This window comes from Nothoprocta perdicaria, unplaced genomic scaffold, assembly GCF_003342845.1.
Source record: "Nothoprocta perdicaria isolate Ctin4 unplaced genomic scaffold, notPer1 scaffold_128, whole genome shotgun sequence".
Classification (NCBI taxonomy): Eukaryota; Metazoa; Chordata; class Aves; order Tinamiformes; family Tinamidae; genus Nothoprocta; species Nothoprocta perdicaria.
The window spans coordinates 1,822,868-1,837,953 of NW_020454405.1; the positions used below are offsets into that span (position 1 = coordinate 1,822,868).

The 15,086-nt window shown below is 41.2% G+C and overlaps 1 protein-coding gene across 4 annotated transcripts in view; it reads left to right on the forward strand.

Annotated features, from left to right (window-relative positions):
- FAM126A (family with sequence similarity 126 member A) overlaps window positions 1-15,086 on the forward strand; it is a 58,445-nt gene that overhangs the window by 18,772 nt on the left and 24,587 nt on the right. The window contains exon 1 of one of the 4 annotated variants that reach the window (XM_026033340.1): window positions 180-258. The exons of 1 other annotated variant lie outside the window; for it this stretch is intronic. The gene's annotated coding sequence lies outside the window, so the exon portion shown is untranslated. Of the gene's footprint in view, window positions 1-179; window positions 259-604; window positions 624-15,086 lie in introns of those variants that run through there. 2 more of the 4 variants (XM_026033337.1, XM_026033339.1) reach the window with 2 other exon arrangements.

Here is a 15,086-nt window from a genome sequence, read left to right on the forward strand (position 1 = left end):
CTAACCTGCGACCGGCGCCGCTGCCGCTTCCCGCAGCGCTCCTGCCCGCCCCGCGCTGCCGTGCCCGGGGCGCCGGGCTCCGCACGGCCCGGCACGGAGCGGGAGCGCCCGCCGCGCGCCTCATCCGCCGTAACGCCCAAAGCCGCCGTGCTCCCCCATCGCCTCCTCCTCCAAACTGGATTTTAGCTGTCCTGAAAAGCTCCCGCAAAGTCGCGCTCTCCCAAGCGAAAGATTTTTGAATACTTCGGCGCTGGCGAGGTGTGTATGAGCCTGATCCGTTGATATTTCCCAGCAGAAGTTGCCCCTTGCCAGAAGCATGCTAAGTACTTGCCATTAGAATAATTCCTGTAGCTGTGAATTCAGAGTTTATCTTAAAGGCATTTGGTAATCAATAACACTTGAGAGGCGTTTTTATGTACCAGACTGTAGGCAGTATTGCCACTTGCACATTTGCATTTCATTTAAAAGCTTTTTTTTTTTTTTTTCCCCCTTTCCTCCACTTCTTCCCCCAGAGCTTCTTTTCAGAAGTTTGTGCTTGTGGCAGTGCCTCCCTCCCAGGCAAGGACCTTTTGTTGCCTTCCCCCTCTCTCCACCTCCTCAGGAGCTCTTTTATATTGTGCAAAGTAAGTAGCSTTGTAAAACTGGACCAAATTAACTKCCAGACYGTGTCACTTTTCTCCGGTAAAATATTTTGGGAAAGAATAATATGCTTTAAAGTTGTGCTTTAGGTCCATCTGACGTTGTTCTCAGACCTATTTTCCTGCAGCAGCAGGAGGTAGCACAGAAATACCATCTTTGAGATGCAAAATTCAGCTTTTCTCTTTTGTGGGATAGAGAGGCAGTGTTTCGAACTTGGGACGCTGTGACAATTCTCAAAAGCTCAGTATTGCTTTGGATGAATTACTAGTTACTGCAGTTCTTGCTTTCAGCACTTAATATACAAGTTAAACTTACTCAAAATACTTGCGACATTCTGGCTTTCTCAGCCAGAATGATGATAAACTTTTGTCATAGTTTCATGAATGGGAAGGTTTTTTCCAGTCTAGAGAGTGCGTGAGAGAGAGATTCACAGGCATAGCTGGACAGTTAGGTCACTTGTATTCTAATTTTGTAAGGACTTGTCCTGCTACCAAGGACGTGCATAAGTTACTGCCCTGTAAATGGTATGTACTGTATATTATGGGCTGGCTGCGAGAGGTGAGAAGAGACCCTGAGTACRGGCATGCTGCAGCTGTATGCCTATACTGAACTTAAGGTTAACCACTGTAGGATGTGTTAGTGAGTACCTGTTTTGAGTGTATTGAACCTTCTTGGTTTTCATGCCAGGAAATGCATTTGAGTTTAATACAGTCTTAAACATTYGGGTCTCCCTGATCTGTTAATGCATTAAAATCTTTTGTTCTTTTTGGAGAAAAGTCCCAATTTCCAACTTTCCTTTGGGAGCTAGGGCCTGTGGAGTGGACTTCATATTTGAGMCTTTCAGGTGAAATTTGCATGAGGCTTAAACATTTAAGCTGATGAGAATATTAAAAGGCAGTAGCATTTGGACTCTGAAGATCACCTGGTCACTCTGCAAATGTACAAAGCCTCTGTTGGGAACAGCTTAGGCTTAAACCTGTTAGTTGGATGGCCAGGTTTCATTCCTAAGACTTCTTTGAGGCAAACAGCCTCCCTGTTTAACGTGGCATGCTTTCTGTCTAGCAAATGCAGGAGTGGACCCAAAGCTTATGGTTAAAGGTCTGCTATAGAATATGTGTGAGCAGTTTTGTTAGCATAAATGATATTTAAACATATTGCAGCACTTATTATCATTTATCAAGTGATTAATCTTTCAGTAGCAATATGCATGAAGCTTAAGCAGGAGATCTTATCACACTGTACAGAAGATGAGAAGGATGATGATATGGGCTTAACGGTGTGTGCACTGCTGTCTTTGAAGTTAGGAGAAGTAGTGTCCAATTCTGTCTGTTAAATGAAGACTGCAAGTATGTGTTTATGTTCTGAACTGTAACAGCTTGATTGCTTAGCTGATTGTTTGTACAAGACTCCTTCCATGACATTATATGGTGTCTACAAGCATGACATAGAGAATGCATCGTGTTTAAAAGGGTGTATGTGCTTTTATTTATTTATTTTTTTACTTTGGTGTATTGATTTATTTCTGCCAGGAAATATTAGACAGTTTTTGTTAGGATGCTATAATGTGGTAGTGTCTCTTAAACAGAATTGCAGCTCTTGGTTTGCTAGTGCTGTTGTGTTAAATTATGAGAGTATCCCGAAGAAAGCCCTAACTAGAATTGTAGGCATGATATATTTTCTTTAAATCCATATTTCTTTTCTGAAAGGTTTACCTTTTTAGCAGTTCTGGCAATCATGGATTGAAATGGTGGGGAGTACTAAATACATATTTGTGAGTGGAGATGTCTTTAAAAGATTCATAGTGGAGTGAAAGCCTTGTTTTGTTAGCTTCGGAATTTCAATTGGATTGCTTTCTGTTAAATACTTCTGGAGGTAACTTTGGAAGGTGGTAATAAGATAATGTCAGCGTGAGGATTGAAATCTGTGAGATTGGTGCAGCTGGAGACAAGAAGTATGTCAGTTGGAAAATATTTAAAATATATAGAACTCAGCGTTCCTAGAGGGCTCAAGTTCGCTGTTCCTGTCAAGTGTTTCCTTAGTCCATGCATTGACCAGGATCTTCCCTGTACTCTATAAAGTATTATGGTAAATGAACACATAGGCCTTTAAGATGAATTACTTCAAAGAACTGTGAAGATAATCTTTGTAAATAGCTAACATCTTAGATATCTGAAGTAACTTGGAACTGTTGGTAAAATGAGGAAAAGAAAGAAGTGTTCTGTGAGGCTGAGAGGAAGCATGCTTGCTTCTGCACTTCTTCTTACTGTAAATGATATGAATTTTACCAGTTAGTAGGAGACCTTTGCTCCTCTGCTGACTGTACTTCTTCTGGATTAGAAAACAAAATTTAAAAGGTCAGATGCTTAGATTTTTCAGTGTGCAGCCCATCCCAAACAGTGCTGAAGTTTATTCTTGTACTTCTCTTGAAATTACTGTAAAGCCTTTGTCCTAATTAGAACTGTGTTCGAGACCAGCAGCATAAAAATAGTAGGTTGACTTGGTCTATTAAGGTGGCTGTTACAGCTCTTTCTTTGGACTCATCCTCACATGAACTTCTGTGCGCTGCTAGTCTGACATAATGCAAGCGTGAGGACACCGAAGGAAGGCAGCAGATCGTGCAGCCCGAGTGAGCACTGCAGGTGCCTGCGTGGAGCCCGTGGTTGCGGTGCCAGGAACAGGAGAATATTGGTGCTGGTGTTTCAGCGTGCTATGTTCRTGGCTGTGTTTATAAGGTTCAGTTATCTTCTAAGTGCCGTGCAAATTTGAGTAGTGTGTTTGATAAAGGGTTGTTATCAGGGCTGTTGTTTATTTGAACTGAACTCAAAAAAATATGCGCAATTTGAGCAGGTGGGTAATAATGTTCATTTCTTGCTATGGAGACTGTTGTGAAAAGTGGGGGTTTGTGGTACTATGTGCCTTTATTTTAAACAAGCAGCGTTGCAGGAGAGTTTGGGTATTAAGGGCAAGGTTGGGAATGGGTTGTCTTTCCAAAGCAGATGTTTGCTTGCATTCTTCCRTGGCTAACCCCCGGTGATAAGAAATGCTGTGTAGCAAACAAAGCCAAGCAAGGGCTTTTGTCTAAAGGCAATAGTAAGCTGAGTAGTAAAACACCTATTGCTGCTCTCTGCGTGTTTACTTGCCATACCATTGGAACAAGAGCTCTTGTTATAAATTTAATGAAAGAAGCTTAGTATATATTTGAGCACTTTTGGTTACTGTTAAAGACAGATGCCTTAAGTAAGAGGTAAGGTATCCTTTGTGTTTTGTTGCTGTTTTCTGTTTGGAAAGTACCTTAAAGTAAAAACACCATAGTAGGCTGGGAAGCTGCCCTGGATGCTAATTAACTCACTTCAGGGCTTAAAGCCATGCTGGCTCCTAAGGTTTCCTGCTGTTTGCACTGGATAAATATTTATGCTTCTGYAAGGCGTTAACTTCAGCCTGATGAATTGTGCACGCTATTTTAATATTTTTGTTGATACTCAACACATTACATTTCTGTACTATGCTTTATTGCAATTGTTTTACAATATCTCTATTCTATGCAAAACTGTAATATCTTCCACTTGGAAGATTTTTGATCAGTGATAGAGAACCAAGTAAATCTAATATTCAATAATTAAGCTRTCCAACAGTGTTAGTATTTTACTCAAGTGAGCAATAGCATAAAGACTTCATGAATGTTTGGCTAATGGAAAGCACCATATTGTAATCAGTTTGCTTTGTCTTCAATTACTCAATCCTGTTCTCATACCTAAAGACAATTGTATTTTAATTGTATTAGATACTTAATGTTAAAACGGTATGCTCGTTATAAAATATTTCTTGTATTGAGGTAAATGATTGGGTCATAGATAAAAATTAGGAGTTGACTTGAGTAGAAGGCGGCTGTGGGCTCCTCTCAGTGCTTGTTGCTGAAGGAAGTTAAGCAGCAGGTGTCCAGAGGTGAAGTAGTAGGTCACAAAACCACAGTGCAACTTTGTGTTGAGCTGAAGAAGGGAAATATGTTGGGGAGTTTAGGAAGGAGTCACATTAGAGGAGAGTCACATTTGATCTTAGTACTAAAACAACATTACAGTGGTCCTTCCAGCAACTTTAGGCTGGATTTTGGCAGTGAGTTTTTTCCATGTTCTGCTATAGTTTGTGCCTGGGGGACACATCTAGCTGAGCAAATAGCAGGCCCGCTCTGCAGCATTTGGTGCCCTTCCTGTAAAGGGCAGGTATGTTCACCATAGAGGTATTGTACTGTGGTGAAATACTTTACCTCAGATGGTCAAGTTGTCACATCTCYTTATGAAACGGAGAGTATCTATTTTGCAAAATACTTAATGATATTGCTTCTAATGTATGGATTGTGTTTCATCTAGAATTGCTTAAGATGGGTCAAGTGGATTTGACCAAGGGGACAGTTGGACTTGAGTCAAGTTCTTGTATCTCTTCAGCAACAGAACTAAACCTATTTTCCTTAATATAGCAGAACTGCTTAATATAAACTACTCAGCGAATCTCTAACATGACACCGTTTCAGTTCCTTTTAATTTATTTCCTGCATTGTCTTTTAGCATATATATCTTTAAAATTATCCTTTGTCTTATGCCCAGTTATTAAGAGCACCTACATTTGCACTGGTTACCTGCAGTTTTTTGGATAAGATAATTTTTAGGAACGTAACCTTTTGCTTTTCAGGGCTATAAAGTTTTACTCGTGTCATTCGGCCCAGGTTCTTTTGRGTCCTCTGTGTCCCAGATACTCACACTGTCAGTGACCGATTTCCACATAYTGTCATAATCAGCTCAACTGATTTTTCTGCTGCCATTTGTAAGCAGAATGCACTGAATAAGTTCCAAGGTCATATACTTCAGATTATTATATAAACAAATGTGGAGTATTTTGTTAAACTACAGGACAGAGTCCTGGAATAGGCTGCCCGGAGAGGTTKTGGARTCTCCTTGTCTGGAGATCTTCCAAACACGCCTGGATGCCGCCCCGTGCTCTGGGTGTCCCTGCTGGAGCAGGGGGTTTGTACTGGAAGATCTCTAGAGGTCCCTTCCAACCTCAAGCGTTCTGTGTTTGTGCAGTACTTGGCAGGCTCTGAAACACCAAGTCTGTGCTCCATCCCAGGGCTCTGAAGGTTTAACTGGATTATCAAGTACTGATCACTTACCCTCAGACTTACTTACCCAGGATTTCTAAAAAAGCTTTTGCAAAATCCGATCTCTGTTGAAMAAATGAAAGTTTTGATTCAATGAGGAGGCAGATAAATAAAGATAAGCAAATTGAATGCATGCTTTCCTATTTTTATTCTTAGTGTTTGCTGCTGACTAAGCAATAACAATATAAATTCTTCAGAAAATGTCATTTTGGTTCCTGTTGCTATATTTTTAGAACCTTGGCAAATCACTTAGTGATGCAACGTACCCTGGAAATCTGTACTTGAACTCTTCAAATAAGAGTCCCTCTACAAGAATTCCTAGCCTGTATAACCTTGTCTTTGATAAGTTTAAATTTCTCTTCTAACATAGCAAATCTTCTGAGCTTTAAGTGGTTTCTTAAAGTGAGAACCTTCTTTTCTTCAAGAGCTTTTTTGTCAACTATGAATTTAATCTAATTGGGTATGCCCTATAATATAAGGCAGTTAATGCCTTGTGTATGGCACTGTTATACTTTTGAGTTTTTTTCTTTAATTACAATGTAGAGCAAGAACTATAGGATAGTAAACTGAGACTCCACGTTGATCATGCATTGCCTGCTGTAGAGCATTGAAATTCTGTCTGGCAATAGAGCATTTTGTGTGAGATGTGTCATTTTCAGGATGAAACTGAAGCGTGGGTAGTTTTTTAATTACAGTTAAACTCATGTTTTTCTTTTATAATGTATGTAAAATACACAGCGTTTTCTGCAGGTGCTCTGAAATATTTTTCAAAATAAAGTGTCTGGTCCTGTGAGTAAAAGACTCTGGTGGAGGGGAGGTGTTGAGGAAGGGAAGGGACAAGGAAGATGATGGGAGAACTATTACGGGGAGATAAAGAGTGCTTCACATGAATTTGGTTTATGTAGCGCTACTGATGTGCCTGTGTTGACAAATCACTTGAATTCTGTAACTTAACAGGGAACTATCATCACCTCCTCAAAGGAAAACTGGTATACTTGTGTGCTGGGCAGGGGGAAATACATATCTATGTATCTGTATGTATATGTGTGTGTGTAGTGTTTTAAAGGGGAAGTCATTTCATTTTTTTTCTTTTTCACCCTTTCCCCCCCCCCAAAAAAAAAAAAAATTAAACTACTAAAATAGATGTCTATGGATCAGACACCTCTGTAATAACCCTGGTGATGGTTGCAGTGGTCATGTTCTTCTCCTAGCATCTTGTGGAAAGGGTAGAAAGGGAGATCATATTTTGCATGCAATTCYGTAATTGAGGAAGCTAATCCTGCTGAGTTGGTGGAGTTGGCTGATGGGGACTATCATAGCACTCATCTAAAATAAATGCTCAGAGAGAGAAAATAAAATAAAGTCTTCAATTGTAGTCAACTTCCATGTCTAATAAAGTGGTAGCACTGTATTGTGGCCCTACCCTGAGTAAACACACCCTAAAGGCAGTTCTTACAGAGTTATTCTTTAAAGCTAATTTCTGAGACATCCAAATCACCGAGCTATCCCAGGACTTGCACTGTAAGTACAATTTTACACTTGTTTCAAATACTRTATTTTAGAATTAAGCTACTAAGCGCAGTGCTTTGAGAGGACAGTTCCTATCAGTGGGCACATTATAACTGAAGAAAGCTCTCAAAGTAGTCCAGGTTTTAGACTGAATTCTTAATTGGACATATCCAACTATCTGTCTGTGATTCAAAGCTGTATCATAAGATTCTCTTTAAATGGTATTAAAAGCTTTAAAGTAATATTATCAACATTAAGAATTTATAATATTTTTTAGCCAAATAAAAATGAATGACTTCTGAAGCACCTGCAGCTCTTACAACCTCGTACTCTGCATGTGGAACTCCCCATGCTCGGTGGAAGCAGAAGCAGGAGTTCATTGAAATGAAGTCCCAAGAGCTGGTGCAAATTTATTGGTTTCTGGGCTGGCCTCCTGGGGCTTCTGTAACACCTTAAAGTGGCCCTGTGTGACAGTTGSCATCTGCGTGTCTCAGTGTGCAGCAGTATGTAGAAGGGGGGTAGGGAATAGGCAGAATTTCCAGTAATTTTGCTCTAAACCAGAGGAATTGGGAAGCTTTGGCCAGGTGTTGCATTGCTGAGGTTGCTGCTGGAGAATGTTGGGAAGATGAAGAGCCGGCGCAAAGCTGAGCCCTGCGTTGAGCCGAGTCTCCTTCCTTTTGGTGCACGTTGCTCGTGAGCCATTCRCTGGATGAAGGCGGCTCCACTTGCAGTCAAAAGCGTGTGTTGTAAAGGTAGAAGCTGTAGGCCTGGTACCTATATGTACCTGCATGATGAGGTGTGTGTGTGTTTTTCTTTTATTTGATACTGTTCCTAAGCCAGCGTGCAAGCTTTACCTCTGTGGGCTCTTTCCTGTCAACCTTGCCAGGTACTGGCCTCTGGCCTCTGTGACACACCTTGCTCTTTGATATGGGGCTGAAAGTTTGGCAGGAAAAGCCCTTAACTTGAGAAAACTCACAATTTTACATTGGAAAGTTTGTTTTTAAARTTAACCTGCAGAAAATGGACTTCACAAACAGGTTAAATGAATWTCCCTGAGATCTGCTAGTAAAGCTATTCTATCATAGCACTGAAATTTGAAGAGGCAAGACCAAAGCTAAGCTTTTGTAGCATCGCTACATAGTTCCAGGAGTGCTGATCCATACACAGCGCTTGCTACCAAAGCATTTTAGTTCTTTCTTATCTCCGTGCAAAGAAAACGCCTTTGTTTTAGTAGTTGGGACTTTGCTGCCAAAGCCCAAGCTGAAAAGCTTGTGCGTGAGGCCACTTGGGCAGCCCTGGCACTGTTTGCTTCTCAGTGCTGCTGTGTTTCGGTACTGCTCTCTTTGGTTAAGCTTGTGGATGTATGCTCCCTTTACTGTTGCTGTAATTTGAATCTCATTTCCTTATGATGCATATAGTTGCAGCTTTTTACATTCTTCTTTCTTTGCTTATGATAAACTCTTAGCTACATTAATCTGAAAACCTATGTTAAGATTTTTCAACCAGGCGCCTTTTCATTTATCCGAGAGCAGCTGGTTTGAATCCTCAAGGAATGACAGGTATAAGAGGATGTAAATGAGTGTTTGCATGGGCTAAAACAAAAGAGGAAGCATGTATTTTAGCTTCTCAGAACAAGCATTTTAATAGCTCTTGTTTTATCTTCCTATAATAAATGTAACTATTGACATATGAACAGCAGAAAAAAATAACATTTGTGTGATGCAGCGCAAGGGAAGTGCCTTGAAGCGGGACTGCCAAAATCCGCAGCAAAGCCTAAGCAGGGTAAGTGCATATGGGCAGTTTTAATTGACCTTGCAGGTCCCCAGTACGGCCGGCCTCCTCGTGCAGAAGGAAGCAAAGACAACATGGTGAAGTAGAATTAAAAAGTTATTTCATGCCATAGAGGTTTTCTGTCATCCTACTCCAGTTTGGCACTGTGCTAAGGCTGCTTTTGTTTAGCCTTAACAATGCAAATCTCACTTACTCGTATAAATGCAAGTGCAGGCGCCCGTGTGAAATGTTGTTCCTGTTCCTTACCGAGTTGCTCATGATTTATTTGGCATGATTTATTTGATTGTCTTTGAAGTGTTATCTGCTGCTGCTAGAGGGTAAATACAAGGTCAGTTGTGCACAAAGGTTTGTAATTATCGCTTGCTAATCAGAAGTTCAGCAAATGTAGCTGCCAGGGGTCAAAGATCAGGATTAAACCATTCTGCAGGACGTGCTCGKATGGATCCCACCCTGCACCTCAATCTCAGCAAGCTTTCACCAGGAGTGTTTCAGGCCACGTGTGCCCAAGTGACTGCTTAGCAGGGTTGGAAATAGAGCTGTGACCTCAGCTGGCGCTTAGTTTGTTCCTACTGGCAGAGCTGGAGGATGTRGAAGCTAGAGCTGAGTTGCAGCTGGATGTGCCAAGTATTTGTGTGTATAACTTTACGGGCTGCAAAGCATCAATAGTCTGTGGGGTAAAGAAACAACTGATACTTGATAGTGTGTGTATACAGTCTAGCTAATGTGCAGGGTTTATTATTATTATTATTATTATTATTATTATTATTATTTGCTTGTTTGGCAGACTGTTGACAAAAGTGAAGACGTGGTGTTTTGTGTTTGTGTTAGCCTTCTTATTTTAAGAACTTGGTTTGAATGTCATTTAAAGGGAGTTTTTTTTGTTTCCGAGGGCTGGTTATCCATCACTTTGTTGTATCCTAGGCATAAATCTTTCATGAAGCATTAATGCTCAAGGTCAGGAACTCTTATTTGAGCGTATGTCATGGAAAAGGCCACTGAAAGTTGACCTCTGACTTCTCAAGGCTAGTATTGCGTGGTCTCATCTGAACTGCAAGCTGCAAATCAGCCCTGATGGACTGGAAAACAAAGCAGAACAGAAAAACACCCCTGGCAACACAGCACTGGAGTTGACTGCAATTTCAGATCCTAAGATGCAGGAACATTTATAGACCAGTGGAAATAAACTTACTCAAACCTGATGCCTTGGTCTGGGGTCATCACCTTAGTTTTAAAGACAACTGCAGTAAAAATGGCTATTGTTGATCAGGTTAGACTTTAAGGTCATCTGTCTAAGTGTGGCTGTTAATAGCTGCTTGGGGAGAGCAAACAGGATGGCTAGTAGTGACTTGGGAAGCTGGGGGAGCCTTTTGGGAGGGAAGTTTCTGGCTCGGACTTCCCGAGCGGAAGGAACTGCTTTTACACTTAACCTTGCATATGTCCAGGCTTCTTTATTAAGTGCATCCATGTTAGCTTCTTGTGGGACATCGGACCCTGACGTGAGACACGACACCCATTAAATCTTGGGCAGCCTCTTTTGTTGTTTTGAGCCTCTTGCCTGCAGCTCCACCTAGTGCAGCTCTGTTGGGAGATGCAGGGCAGCTGCCTTTGCCGCTCTGGGAATTTGCCTCAGCCCGAGTCGGTGATACTTAGTGCCCCCCTAGCCCTGCGTGCTTTTACACTTAACGTAGCAATTATCATATTTGATACCAAGGCTTTGAACACTGCTTGCATTGTGTGCTTGTGTAGAGCCTGTGGCTGATCGAGACCTTGAACAGTGTGTTTCTTGTTTCTTCGTGCGAGCTTGAAGAATRTCAAGAAATCAGACCTGGCTTTTGTTGTTCCTGAAACCTGTCAGAGAGGTTTCTGGACTCCAAACTAGCATCTTGTTTTTCCTCTCCTTAAGAGACAGAATAATTTGCTCTCCATTACTGGACTTGCAAGTTGTTCTGCAGTCAGCATCTATTTGAACAGGATAGGCTTAACCTTACTTGAGTAAATAGACAAATTATTATGTCATTATAATATAATAATACTACCATCARTGAACATATTAACCACTAGTGTTTACATGAAGAAAATATGTTCTCCTGTTGGCAGTTCGGTCTGTGCTCTTCCCCTTCTGAGACCTTCYAGGACCTTTGCCTCAAAAAGGAGCTGGGAAGGGGAAGGGCCTCAGCAACATGAATTTTGAGTTACAGCCTGTAGTCCTTAAGTGTGCTTGGTGCATAAGGTAGGGCTGGTGCAATTGTCCTGAAATATTTCTACTGCTACAAAGGGTGGGAAAAGGTGGAGTCCTCCTTTGGTGTTTTCTACTTTTTTAGTGAACTATTGTAGAAGACAAGATCAAGCCACACGTACTAGGCAGGCGATCTCTTCAGGGCCTGGAGCAGCAGAACCCAAGTGCTCACAAGTTCGCCTTACAAGTGAAGTAGCTCTTCTTTCTGGGCTGAGTTGCCCAATTTGATGGTTCATAAAAATGGTAATGTTCTGCCTCAGACTTCCTCTCAGACTTATTTTACCAAAGACAAAATAAAAACTGCTTTTTTAGCAAGTGGGACAAGTTTCCGAGCAGATGCTTTTCGGATTAGATAAGGATGGAATGCCTTCCCTGCCCTCCACTGGTTGCCAGTGGACAGGACTCGAGCTGGTTTGGGCCTTTTTTTTTTTTTTTTTTTTTCTTCTTTTTCCCCCCCCCTTCCTCCTCCATCTCTCTGGCCTCCACTAGCTCATGCTTAATACTGTGAAGCAGTTTTGCAGAACTACGAGCTAGTTTTTCCCTCAAGTCCAGTCTCCTTGTGTGTGAATGAGCTCTGGCTCAAGTACATGTTCTGTGGATAACTTTTGCACAGATGAGGTAGCCCTGCTGGAGAGCAGGGAAGGGGCCTATTGTAAGAATTTATTTGTAAGAACAACATGTGTGTGATGTTGGGTGTGGTTTAATTCTAGGCTACAATTTATAACATTTAGAAAGTTTCAAATRTCTGGTATGGAAAGCTGAAGTATTAGTCATTTAAGTAGATGGATCCATTAGTAAGTTTGCTGTTCATCTTGGCTTCAGCTCCACAAACTTGATGCATTGCAGCTATTTTCTCAGTACTGAATAAAACCAGTTCCTCGTGTATTTCTGCTGCAAAAGAGATTTCTTTGTAGGAATCTTTCAAACAAGACTCGCTCTTCAGAGACGCTTGCTTGATGCCTTATTCCAGATGTTGCACTCATCTTGAAACGAGGTAGGAATTGATAGCTCCTGTGCTAGAAGAGTTTTATTGGAGTAGAACAATTTACAGCTCTGAGGCTGCTTGTTTGGGAGCAGATCCAGAGAACAGCCTTACCCCAATCTGTATCAAAACGGATTGTAGACTCTGAGTGAAAAAATAAAGATGTTAGATTGATTCTGGTTTTGTTMGAGTTCAAAGATGCATCCACAGTGTGTCCTATTTTCAATATTAGGACACAATTCAATTCAATATTATGTACCTGAATGTTTACAGTAATAAATGCATGCTTATATTAAATAAATGATCTATTAAGGAAGCTGATTTGTTACTTATTGCTTAATGTGAATCCTCTTTCTTACTGCTGCTAATCCCAGTGAGATTATTGCGTAAGTGCTCCAAAGTGCTTTTAACACGTGAGGCTAAAGCCCCTGAATGGATCTGCCCARCTATGCATCATAGGGCAAATGGGAAGTGCCTGAACTTGCTTTACTGGATCATGTACATGATACAAACAAAGAATATATTCAGATGCCTTTAAAGAAGTTACACAGATGTGTGAAAATCTGTTACCACCAAATTRTTTGTTATAGTTTTCAGTATCTTTGCATCTTTGAGACTTGCTGCTCTTTGCTGCAAGTCTCCTGGCAGGGCATCAGATGCGTCTGCCCCTTGAGCTCCTGGSCTGAGGAGTGTGGGACATCCACAGCCGTGGATGAATTTGTCAGTGTTTGATTTATAGGGACTATATGGGCAACTTTGACTTGCTTTTCACTTATTTCTCAAGCTCTGTTCATTCAGACTCTCCACATGAGACCAACAGGAAGAGGCCAGAGCAAGAAGCAGTTTATTCCAAGGGAGTTGTTTGCTGATGTAGCTTGAAACCAGGCTGTCTTGGGGGGAAGATGCTGTATGGTGCTTGCTATATATAAAGAACACTCACAATATAAAGTTGAAGTACGGTCACTTTTGGCAGCCTATTTCTACTTTATCTGCCTCTTACTGCTTTGATTCTATAGTGACTGGGGCACTTAATGCTTATTCTGGCCTATATCTTGCAGCTGAATCCACTCAAGTGGAAGYGTAATCCAGGCATGCATGTTTTTTCTAATCCTGTTGGAATTTGTTCCTTAATGTTAACAGATGCTATAGCCTAGGCCCTATTTTGACCTACTTATGCAAAAATCAATTTCAGTTACTGTCCCAGCTTTCTACTTGCTGAGGAAAAACCTGTCTATGGAACTGCTGCTTYGTTGCGCCTTACAGGTGCTTCTGTGTGTGTGTTTCATCTAGAATTAGTACTAGCTAGTTTTTAAGTCCTTAGTCTGGCTTTGTTCTTCCTTTCCTCCTAGTCTTAGCACAGACTTTGCAGATCTTCCAGCAGTTAGAGGAGCCATTTGCTCTCGTCAGCACCCCAAGGACTTTGCATTTCTAATTTTTGTCCATTTGCAAAGACTTGCATTTCTAATTTGCATYCATGTAAACTATAAATATTTTGTACTTTAAAATGACTTCAAATGACTGTAGTTTTCTGCATGCTGCTTTATTGACTTTTAGATCATTTGAAGAGCCTCATGATTTGAGCTCATGATTAAACTCTCATGTTTTGCTTTCTCTTTTTCTTTGGAATAATCTGTAGTTGTTCTCTTGTGCCTGTTGAAGATACTGCCAGCCACCMTAAACAGCAATTTGAATATAATCACTGGCCATGAAATCTTGTTTAAAACCTCAGGATTTAAACCTTGGTTTATTTTCTCTTAAAGTCTGTTATTCTAGAGGGGGTTTTTTGTGTCCTTTTTTTTTAGTGATTTTTTTTTTTTTGAAAAGTCCTTAATTTGATATGTTTTGTAAGCGGCTTTCTACCTCAAAAGAGAACAGGTAGAAAGTGCTTGTGAGAAGGGGCAAAGTCTGTAGCTGGTTGTGTGTATCACTGTGCATTCCCGCGTATTGCTGTGCATTCCCATGTTTCCCATGAGAAACATGTCYGAGGTTACAGGGCAGCTGGTCCTGTTTTATTCCTTCTGCAGTGCATATCTGAATAGTTCTTTCCTTGCCATCCATTGCCTTGAAAGATTTCCGTAGTTTTTTCCTTAAGCAAAGCCTCCCTTGGCCGTTTTAACCCTGGCTTTGGAGGACTCACAGGGAGCTCTCACCACGCTCCTGTCTGGTTCTTTTCCCTCTGTTTATGCTGCTTACGGTACTCTGGATATATTGCATTGCAGTCTGGGCTCAAAGCAAAGGCTTGTGCTTGGGATRATGCTTTTTCCTCTGCTGTCTTGTTGCTCATCGTCCCGAACAAACTCCATACTTGGGTATTGCTATTTCAAAACTAATTTTAAACTAGCAAAACAAACCTCGATGGGGTATCCAACATGACTGAGTACTCGAAGGGCATGGCAGTGTGTGGGTCTTTTTCTTTCCCACRGCCACGTATTTAATTTCATCTTTGGTTATTTGAAATCCCTCATCATGATTTGAGTAATCACTGTGTCRTGGTGATTAGTTTGCAAATCCCTGCAGTATTCTCCGTGGCCCGTCCTTTTTGACCCTTAATAGCTTTGTATCTCGATATGGTCCAAAGAAGAGTGGTTTTAAAAAGTATTTTGTAAAAATACTTAGGAGGCTATTAAAGGAGATTGGAAATGGGTTTCAAAGCCATTCAAAGCCCAAAGCTCTGTGGTGTTCAGGTTGCAGTGCTGCTGCTGATTCTTTTTCTGAAGTTTTGTGGCTTGTTAGACTGGTTCCTCCATGGTCTTGCATCCGGCTCCGCACTGCGGCGGCAG